Source organism: Narcine bancroftii, chromosome 1 (genome assembly GCF_036971445.1).
Source record: "Narcine bancroftii isolate sNarBan1 chromosome 1, sNarBan1.hap1, whole genome shotgun sequence".
Classification (NCBI taxonomy): Eukaryota; Metazoa; Chordata; class Chondrichthyes; order Torpediniformes; family Narcinidae; genus Narcine; species Narcine bancroftii.
In genome coordinates this window covers 261,539,585-261,551,259 of record NC_091469.1, presented here as the reverse complement: position 1 = coordinate 261,551,259, position 11,675 = coordinate 261,539,585, and positions in this window count along the sequence as shown.

Genomic DNA, 11,675 nt, shown 5'->3' with positions numbered 1-11,675 from the left:
TAGAAATTCACCAAAAAAAAATGGTATCTTCAAAACAATGACTTTCATTAATAACTATTAATATTATAAAATTTTATTTTACTTAACCCACTATGCACAAATGTATGTGTGTATGTGGCAAGTCCCAAACCATTACAGTTCAGGCATAAATCTGAAGAAATGAGTTTAAAGTTCAGTCTTAGAAATCTTTTGTGTTGAAACTTAGAATCTTTAAACTGCTGTTCAAAAGTTCTCAAACTCATAAATTCTTGTAGATTCTGCTTTCAGAAAATATTTTTTCATATGAATGACTTTATTACAAATTCCCCTCTCTTGCATGGAAGTTTCGGAACTTGTGTTTCACACGATTGCATAAATGCAATGCAGTGACCATTAAATGAAGTGACCATTGCAAATGGACATGTAGAGCTGCCCTCTCTTGACAAAGAGATTGTGAAGTGGCCCTTTCCTTCAAAGCTACTGATTCTGTGTTCTTTCCCTATCAGTAACCTCATTGAAGGTTACTGCATCTTTGACTCTTCAGATAAACTGGTGCAATATTAAAAATGCCTTCTTGGAGTGTCAATATCACATGACATGACATCACTGCTGCTTTTGTTTGAAGTTCTCCTCTTCCAAAAGTTAAAGAGAAAATGCTTCCAGGCTGTCTGTTCAGACCAACAAGAAGAATGGCTGTGTGCTTCTGAGCAAACATCTATGGTCTTTAGTTTCAATGGAGAATCACTTCTGACTTTTATGGTTATTTATACAGCTTCAACTGAACAATGAATTAGTCGACACTTCATCACTCAAAATGGTGTGTGAGGGTGTGTGTGTTTCCCTGTTCACCCACACAGTCTTTTCTAAGAAATATATATAATTTTAACCTTAAGATTCATAATAACATAATTCCATCCCATGCAAGAACAATGGATTAGAAATTCCATGATTCCTACATGGACATATTAAATCAACACCATGCAGTTCAAATCTCCAGCCCAATGACATTGTTATGGCATGGCATGCAATAGCAGGATTGTGAAAGCAATGGGTTAGGATAGAAAGATTGGAGTCTCAGTACCAATGGTGTTTTGATGGAGTCAAGACAAGGGAATAAGATAGGAGGATCAAGTTAATCCACAAGATTGGAACTCAGTAGTTTGATGAAATGTAAGGGTGGGGGGGGGGGAATGTAATGATATTTGTAGGATCATAAATTGGGTGGTATTGAGAATTGAGTTATAGAGAATATTTGGATTTCACCTAAGGAGAAGGGAAAGTTGATTGAAAGCAGAGTATGGGGTGAAGCAATTGGTTGAAAATGGTATTGAGGACCAGAGTTTTTTTTTAAACTTTATTTATTCGTTCAAAAAACAAATAATATATGACATATACAGCAATTAAACATGAACATGAATGTTTTTTTAATATATATACAAAAAGAAAAGAAAAGATCCCCCCTTCAGCCAACTCTCCTAAGGAGAGCCATAAAAAAAGTTAAATGTACATATTAAAATCTAATCAATATAAATTGAAATGTAAATATTCTGAGTATAACAACCACTTATTAATAAAAAATTATAATTATCATACGAAACATACTTAATTTTTTCCATTATTAAACAACATTTCATCTCATTATCCCATTTATTATTATCAATCATATTTGTATCTTTCCACATACTAGCAATACATTTTTTTGCTATGGATAAAGCTAAATATACAAAAGCAAGCTGGAACTTATCTAATCCCAAACCTTTCAGAGGTTGCAAACTACCCAATAAAAATACTGTTGGATCTAAAACTATTTTAATCTTATACAGGTATTCTAAAAACGATTGAATTTTCTTCCAAAAAGATTGTATATGCATACATGACCAAACAGCATGAAAAAAAGTTCCAACCATATCACCACATCTAAAACACAAATCTGATTCATTAAAACCATATCTTTTAAATTTTTTAGGTGTCAAATATAATTGATGTAAAAAATTGTAATTAATCATTGCATAATGTGCATTTATCAATCTAGTTACACTATCATAAAAGATATCTTATCTTCAGAAAAAGTAAAACCAATATCCGCTTCCCATTTAATTTTAGATCTATCCCAACCCTTTTTATCCATACCATCCTGTAATATTTGATACATAAATGAAATATAACCCTTTTCTGGTACCTTCAGAAGAAAAGTCTCAAATTTAGTCATTTTAGGTAAAATCATATCTCTACCAAACATACATTTTTACCAAAGATCAAATTTGATAATAAAGAAATAAAGAATTCTTATCAATAACAAAACCTTCCCTCATCTGATTAAAAGATAAAAACTTACCCTCTTTAAAACAATCTCCCAAATTTTCCATACCTTTAAATCTCCAATGCAATAAACTTTGATTATGTATTGAAAAATAAATAAGTTGATTATTATACAACGGAGTCAAAGCCAATAATTTACCCCTAGAACCTATCATTTTATTTTTATTTATCCATAATTTCATTAAATGTTTTAATACAGGCACATTATATTGTTGTAACAAATTCATATTCCACCTAAACAAAACTTGATGTATTTCAAATTCAGAAATACTTGCCATCTCAATTTTAGCCCAACAAGGAGGCCATACCAAATCCATCAATGAACTAATAAATTTAAGTTGGGCTGCCTCGTAATAATTTTGAAAATGTGGTAAACGTAATCTCCCTAACTCATATTTCCAAGTTAATTTATTCAAAGCTACTCTTGAAAATTTACCCCTCCATAAAAACTCCCTAACCATTTTATTTAAATCTTGAAAAAAATTTTTATCAAATAAATACAGAATAGATTGAAACAAATATTGTATACGTGGAAAGATATTCATCTTAATTGTATTTATCCTTCCCATTAAATTAATAGGTAAATCTTTCCATTTAATCAAATCAGTTTTAATTTTTTTCATTAATGGAGCATAATTTAATTTATATAAAGATTGATAATTAACATTCAAAATTATACCCAAATATTTAATTCAATCAGTCCACTTCAAATTAATAATATTCTTATAAACTGAATAATCTCCTTCACTTACCGGTAATATTTCACTTTTTTCCCAATTAACTTTATATCCAGAAAGACATCCATATTGTATTAAACATTCCTTCAAATGCAAAAGTGACTGAGCTGGATTTGTTAAATACACCAATACGTCATCAGCAAATAAATTAATTTTATATTCCTCATCTAAAACTTTCATACCTTGTATCTGTGTATTTTGTCTTATCAACTGTGCTAAATGTTCAATCACTAATGCAAACAAAGCTGGTGATAAAGGACAACCTTGACGAGTTGATCGAGTTAACTTAAAAGGTTCTGAAATCAAACCATTCGTCAATACTCTAGCTACCGGTTTACTGTATAGAGCCCTAATCCAACCAATAAAAGAAGGACCAAACTTAAATTTCTCCAAAACTTTAAACAAAACATTCCATTCAACCCTATCAAATGCTTTTTCTGCATCTAAGGATATCACCATCGGATGATCTAAAGATTGTTAAAATCTATTAATCAAACTAATCACTCCCAAAATGTTATCTGAAGCATATCTATTCTTTATAAAACCTGTCTGATCAATATGTATCAACTTTGGTAAAAGTTTAACCAATCTATTCGCTAATACTTTAGCTATTATTTTTTATCTACATTTAACAACAACATTGGTCTATATGAAGATACCTTCAAAGGATCTCTATCTTTTTTAGGAATTACTGTAATTAAAGCACGAGAACAAGACTCAGGTAAATCATAACATTCTCCAACTTGATATAATACATCCCCAAACACTGTAGATAAATCATCATTAAAAATTTTATAAAATTCAACCAAAAATCCATCATCACCAGGCGATTTACCATTTGGCATTTCCAGCATAGCCATTTTAATTTCCGAATCAGTAAATGGTTCTTCTAACTCCTGTATATTTCCATCCTCTAATATCAGTAAATTCAACTGTGATTTAAAAAATCAATTGATCCAGTTTTCTGTTTTCCTTCAGATGTAATCTCACAAGGTTTATAAGTAATAAGAGAATTCCCTCTAACAGCATTAATAGTCCTCGATATCTGTTCTTTCTTTAATTGCCACGCCAATACCTTGTGTGCTTTCTCTCCCCATTCGTAATACCGTTGTTTAGTCCTATTCATCACACGTTCAAATTGATAAGATTGCAAGGTATTATATTTCAATTTCAACCTAGATAATTTTATTTTCTGATCTTCTGTAGCATCTTTCTGAAATTCATTTTCTAACTCATCGATCTGTTTCTCTAATTCAAGACTCTGATTTAATTGATTCTTTTTTATTTTAGAAGTATAACTAATTATTTGTCCTCTCAAATAGGCTTTCAAGGCATCCCATAATACGAATTTACTTTGAACAGATTTAGAATTTTCTTTCAAAAAAAATTAATTTGTTTTTTCAAAAAAATCAATAAATTCCGTATTTTTTAACAACATTGTATTAAATCTCCAATGATAAGCTATTTGAATTTTCTCAGAAATTTCATATGTAAAATATAACAGAGAATGATCTGAAATCACCCTACTTTTATATTCTGCCTATTGTATTTTCCCTTGTAAATGTGCCAATACTAAAAAGAAATCAATCCTTGAAAATTATTCAGGTCTAGATGAATAAAAGGAAAACTCTTTCTCTGTCGGATTAAGACATCTCCAAATATCTACTAAATTAAGAACTTTCATCAATGCTTGGACCTGGATTGCCATCTTGGATTTTTTAACTTTCTTCGGAGATTTATCTAATAAAGATTCCAAAACACAATTAAAATCACCACCAACTAAAATATTATCATTAGCTTGACCCAAACATAAAAATGCATCTGAAATAAATACTTCATCATCTGCATTTGGAGCATAAATATTAAGTAAAATCCAAAATTCACTAAAAATCTTACAATTCAATTTAAGGATACATCCTGCCTTTTCCTCCATTGATTGTAATTCAAAAGATAAATTTTTATATATCAAAATTCCTACACCTTTAGCTCTAGAATTAAATGAAGAAAAATATACATGCCCAACCCAATCCCTTTTTAATTTCACACTTTCCTTCACATTCAAATGTGTTTCTTGTAAAAAGGCAATATCAATTTTCATTTTCTTATATACACCACGACTCTCTTACGTTTAATCGAACTATTTAATCCTCGAACATTAAAAGTAGCAAACCTCAACTTCAACATATCTACTATTATTACTAAATACCAATAATATCTTTATATAAAAACTCAAATCAACATATATAGGCCCTCCAATAAAAAAATCACAAAAACTAAGAAAAAAGTTTAAAAAATAAAAATAAAAAAAACAATAAACCCCCCCAAAAAGAAACTACCAAAAGGAAGTAATCCCCTGAACAAAAATTGGTTGTGGGTCACCCACCAGTGGCTGATCACTAGTAAAGAACTTAGTGCAAATCTCCCCCTCCCCAGCCAAACAATCAGTAACATCAAAGTATCATAATAACAAGAGAAAAAATAAAATAAGAAAATTCTTCTTTTCATCCAAAAGACTCCAGTCTTGAAGATCCCATTTTGGAAGGAGGTGGACTCTTTCCATTCCCATTTTTTCCATTTCTGCCATTTCTTCCATTTACAGAACTACTAAATTTTTCTTTAGGAGATAATGGTGAGCTACGTCTTTGTCCTCATATCCAGCAATGAGTCAGCAAATAAATCATTGCTTCACAATCAGTTTCAAAAAACCAAAATTGATAGTGTCCATAAAACACCTTCAACACTGCAGGGTAACGAAAAGTAGACTTATAACCTTTATGCCACAAAACTTCTTTAACTGGATTAAATCGATGTCGATGTTGAATGACATCTTGACTCAGATCAGTATGAAGAAAGACTCTACTATTCTGAATCAATAATGGGGTTTGTCATTTTGTACTGCAAGTCAAAGTATTGCTTCTCTATCCAAATAACTCAGACATCGAATTATTACTGGTCTCAGGGGTTGACAAGCTGAGGGTATTCTTCTTAAAGCTCTATGGGCTCTTTCCAGTGCCAATCCCCCAGAGAAAAATTCTTGCCCTAATATTTGCAGAATCCAGTCTTTAAAGAAACAAAGAGGGTCTTGTCCTTCTATACCTTCTGGCAAACCAACAATTTTCACATTATTCCTTCTGCTTTGATTTTCCAAATAATCTATTTTTTCTTTCTAGCTCCTTCTCACCATCTCCTAATTCTATGACTGATTTTTCCACCTTCAACACTTTTTCTGTCACTTGTTGTTTACAGTCCAAAAAAGCAGTCTGAAATTTTTAAAATTCTTCGAAAGATGCATCCACTCATGTCTTAACCATATTTAATTCTGAACTTATACCAGCATTCATTTGAACCATCTCATTCATTAGAGATGTCAATATAGGTTGAATAGCTGCCTTTAATTGCATATACATTGTGAATCCGTAAATCTCAGCTCAGCTCTCTCTGACATGGTGGCAGATCAAGGTAACTGCAGCTCTTGCTGCAATTCAACAAAAGGCATTCTAAAAGATTTACTGCCGGTCTGGACTCCCAGCGACGGCATCCCGACTTCTTCAGGGAGTCGCTGCTGGTCTCCCCCCGCATCTTGCTGTCTTCTCATCCATTCATGAAGAAAAACGAGTTCTTCAGATTGTAATGCTGCCTGATGCATTTCCTTTTCAGCCTCCACAGGCGATCCTTGGGATTTAGACAATGAAGAAATTGAGCCTGGGGCTGTTTCAAGTGGTCTAGGCCCCAAATCTTCAGCACTTCGAAAATGTATTTTCCTTTGAACTTGAGATTTAGTCTTTTTACCATTAGTGGCCATAATAATTCCTTAATACTTTAAACTAAAATTTAAAAAGTTTAAACTTGGAAACAAAGGGTTAAAAAATGGGTATTTAAAAGTCTGGCCAGAGAGGTCGAGATTGCACGTCTAGACTCTATGCCATCTTGCCACGCCCCCCAGGACCAGTGTTGATTGACCATTATGCCAGCAGAAAGCTAGGTCAACCAAATAATCAGTGGCCTCAAGAAAATAGGTGGTTGGGGGAAAACTGGAGCAGCTAAGATTGGGCCTGTCTTATTTGATACATAGGCAGGCCTCACCCATCCAGTTTCTGCTTGTTTGATGTTCTTAAAAGCACAGAAGAAATGTGCATAAGTAATTTTTCATCCATTATTCAAAATATGTATTGTTCACCTTTTGATGATATCGTTTATGCCTGGCAAACTTGATATAATTCTGCATCATAGTTGTGGAAGATCCAAATCAATATATAGAAATGCTCTAAATATTTACAAAGTTAAATGGAACTCAGAGCAGATTGAGTCAGGTAACATCTAAAGACATTGACCCACACATCTGAAGTCCCAGTCTAGTCTTCCCAAAATTAAAAAAAATTGCAGCTCTTTCACTGTTGCATATTGGATGAAGGTCATGTGATAGTACAGATTCTATCACCAATGTATAGATGGACAGACTGTAGTGTAGGATGATTGTGATTGGCTGAGAGCATCGCCATGCCTACTGGCAGGTCTTAAAGGGTTGTTCCTAGCCAGACCAGGTCATTCTGGACTGGTCGACCTACATGTGATACACTCCAGTCTTCTAGTTAATAAAAGCCTTGGTTTGGATCAACAAGCCTTTGATTCTTTCGACATGCTCTACAGGTCATATCATACAAGGAAATATAGTCAATGTCCAATTAAATGCTGATGCCAACAGAGTGATTGAACTGGATGTAGATATGGCAGAAAGGTGGGCCTAGGATGGACTCTTGATGAATGTGTTGGGATGAAAATCCTTTAGAGCAGATGTTCTGGCTACGATGAGCTAAGCATGGCATCAAATGCCACTGGGCTGAGTAAAGGAGAGAGGTGATGGAGTAGGGTGACATGGTTTGTGCATTAACATCTAATCTTATTCCTTCCTTTTGGGTACTGGAGAAACTATGAGTATAGTTTGAAGTTCCAGTGGTTAACGTACACAGTCAAAAGAACAGAGACAAGGAACCCATGACTTGATAGAGTGAGATCTAAAACTGAAGTGGTTTATTCACATTGCACATGGACCAAGTCACAATCCAAGGCGGTTCAGTCATGGCTGTACAGAGCTTACATTTGGTTATAGTGGACATTCCTTGGGTACTAATTACGCAACAGAACATCAACATAAAACAATGAGGTTAATGACTGACCATAATTGCATAGTCATGAGATACTTATAATAAATCAGCATGGATGCTGATTTATAGGAGACTATACTTACAATTTGAAAAACCTATTTTATAACCAGCTGCACCAAATTTACATAATAGTCAATATAAAATTTCCTGTTCAGATTGGAGGGCATATCCTCTTTGGAACATAATGTAGGAGGTATCATAAATATCATAAATTATTTAGTTGCATGGTAGGTTCATGAATTAATCTTTTACGATGATGGTGATTTAAAGGGGAAAATTCCTATGAAAAAGTTTATGATTGTCCCAATTTGTGTTTAATTTCCTCAGAGGACTTGTTACTTAGCTTTTTGGTCCCCTCGTGATGCCCGGATCTTGCTCCGCTGAAGCAGTGCGTCAGTAATCACAGAGAAAGAGAATGGGTTATTTCTCTATGCTTGATTTGTACTGATAGGCGACAAACCATGAAACACCTGACAGCCCTCTCTCTGGTTCTCCATTTCTTTCTTGGTTAAGTGTGTCCCCATGTAAAACAGTTGAGAAAGGGAGCGCTGCATCCACAACACTTAATTGGCACCGGTGGCTCTAACAATCAAAGTAATGAATAGCTTTCATCCAGAGCTCTCAATGTATTTTAATACCGATTGAAATATTCAAACAAAAAAAATTCTAAGTTCCTTCTTATTCTGTTAAATTTGTCTCTTTTCCTATCAAATGGGGATCCAGTTTTGTTGGCCTCTCCCAATTTATACCCACTCTGTTATTAAATTTTGGCCCATGAGCCCATGCCGCCCAATTATACCCAGTTGACTTACAACTCCTGGTACGTTTTGAACAGTGGGAGGAAACCAGAGCCCCCTGAAGGAAACCCACAAAGACATGGGGAGAACTTACAAATTCCTTACAGACAACGTGGGGTTCGAAGCCCAGTCCCAACTGCTGGCATTGCACTAACTAACTGCTACACCAACCATGCTTCCCAAAAGATTGTGATCAAAGTGTCATTTGCTTAGAGACTCCTGCAGGGAGAAGCACATCAGCATTGTTCAGAGAAAGATTTATTTTAGTTTATATTTAAGATTTATCTTCAGTTATTTTGATCATATTTCTTGGCTTCTGTAATAAGTGAGGACTCAAGTAAACATTGACAAAGTAATTTTGTTTTTAGATATCAGTAATTAATTTATTTTAGCTTCTCTATGTTGGTATGGCTTTTGATCATTACATCCTAAAACATGTTCTATTTCTACGTAGTCATGGTATATTCCTATTAGATGGAGGTGTCCATCTATATTCCTATTAGATGGAGGTGTCCACCTATATTCCTATTAGATGGAGGTGTCCATCTATATTCCTATTAGATGGAGGTGTCCACCTATATTCCTATTAGATGGAGGTGTCCATCTATATTCCTATTAGATGGAGGTGTCCACCTATATTCCTATTAGATGGAGGTGTCCATCTATATTCCTATTAGATGGAGGTGCCCATCTATATTCCTATTAGAGGTGAGCTGAAATCAATAAATCTGAAATCTGAGTATCTAATGGGCAACCTCCACTATTCCCAAGATAAATGATCAGTAAATGGGTCAGTTGTTTAATCTGAGGGATTTTGACTTCCATTCCACAGAAGATTTGAGTGTAGTCCCAAGAAGTTACAGGCTTGCATGGGACATTGACAAATATCTTTCATGACACACATAAGTAATGAAGGTTGGACACATGCCAAATCATAACATCCATCTGTAAAAAAAAAATCACTCCTCAGAAAACACTTTAATAAAGTAACCCCAGTAAATATTTTCTAATCAGATAAGGTCGGAGCATTTTATAGCTAAAACTTGTTAATTTAACTTCAATATATATTTCTTTTGACAGCAGCTTTGGCTATAATTGTATAAGATAAATGTTCCTTGACAAAGAAATTTTTGTCTTTCAGATTTTGGTTCAGATCATCGCCAGAGGTTATGTGGAAATGAAGACATATTTATCTAGGAATTGAATAGCACCTTTAATGTGTTTTAAACTATTGGAGTAAGCAAAAAAACTTTATATGGTGAAAATCTGAAATCATAATGGAAAATACTGAAAACACTAGCAGGTTAGGCAACATCTGTGGAGAGAGAAACAGGGTTAATGTATCAGGTCAAAGACCCATTATCAAAATTGGGAAAGAGAAAGCAAATCAATAGCAAAGAAGATTGGATAAGTGTACAAGAGGAATATCTATGATAAGGTGAGACCGAAAGTGTTTATGTGTAGCCAGAAGCATATTATGCTTCTTTGTCTATGTTTAGTGCTGCTAATACCAAACATGTGAGACATGCCCAACAAATACTTCAGGTCTGGCTGCTGGTATAAGGTACCAGGTATTCTGTGCTATTACAAAGCTGTGCCTTTCCTTTGCTCACTGTACCAGTTGGAAGTGAACTCAAAAGATTCTGGTCCTGGTTACGCAAACAAAAGTGGAGATGGTGTTTACAGTGGAGAGGGGCAGTGGCTTGGGAAAATGGGCTGGAATCAGAAGTGGGGGGAGGGTCATCGGGTTGTAAATCACAGAAATGCTGGAGGAACTCAGCTGGTCTTGCAGCATCCATAGAAGGTAACAATATATTACTAATGGACAGTAATGTCGAAACATCAGTTATATGTCCATACCTCCTATGGATGCTGTGAATATGGCTGAGATCCTGCAGCATTTCTGTGTGTTTTTAACTTTTTCTTTTTCTTTGGCTTGGCTTCGCGGACGAAGATTTATGGAGGGGGTAAAAAGTCCACGTCAGCTGCAGGCTCGTTTGTGGCTGACAAGTCCGATGCGGGACAGGCAGACACGGTTGCAGCGGTTGCAGGGGAAAATTGGTTGGTTGGGGTTGGGTGTTGGGTTTTTCCTCCTTTGCCTTTTGTCAGTGAGGTGGGCTCTGCGGTCTTCTTCAAAGGAGGTTGCTGCCCGCCAAATTGTGAGGCGCCAAGATGCACGGTTTGAGGCGTTATCAGCCCACTGGTGGTCAATGTGGCAGGCACCAAGAGATTTCTTTAGGCAGTCCTTGTACCTTTTCTTTGGTGCACCTCTGTCACGGTGGCCAGTGGAGAGCTCGCCATATAACACGATCTTGGGAAGGCGATGGTCCTCCATTCTGGAGACGTGACCCATCCAGCGCAGCTGGATCTTCAGCAGCGTGGACTCGATGCTGTCGACCTCTGCCATCTCGAGTACTTCGACGTTAGGGATGAAAGCGCTCCAATGGATGTTGAGGATGGAGCGGAGACAACGCTGGTGGAAGCTTTCTAGGAGCCATAGGTGGTGCCGGTAGAGGACCCATGATTCGGAGCCGAACAGGAGTGTGGGTATGACAACGGCTCTGAATACGCTTATCTTTGTGAGGTTTTTCAGTTGGTTCTTTTTCCAGACTCTTTTGTGTAGTCTTCCAAAGGTGCTATTTTTTTTATTTTTTAACTACAATCACAGTATCTGCAAACTT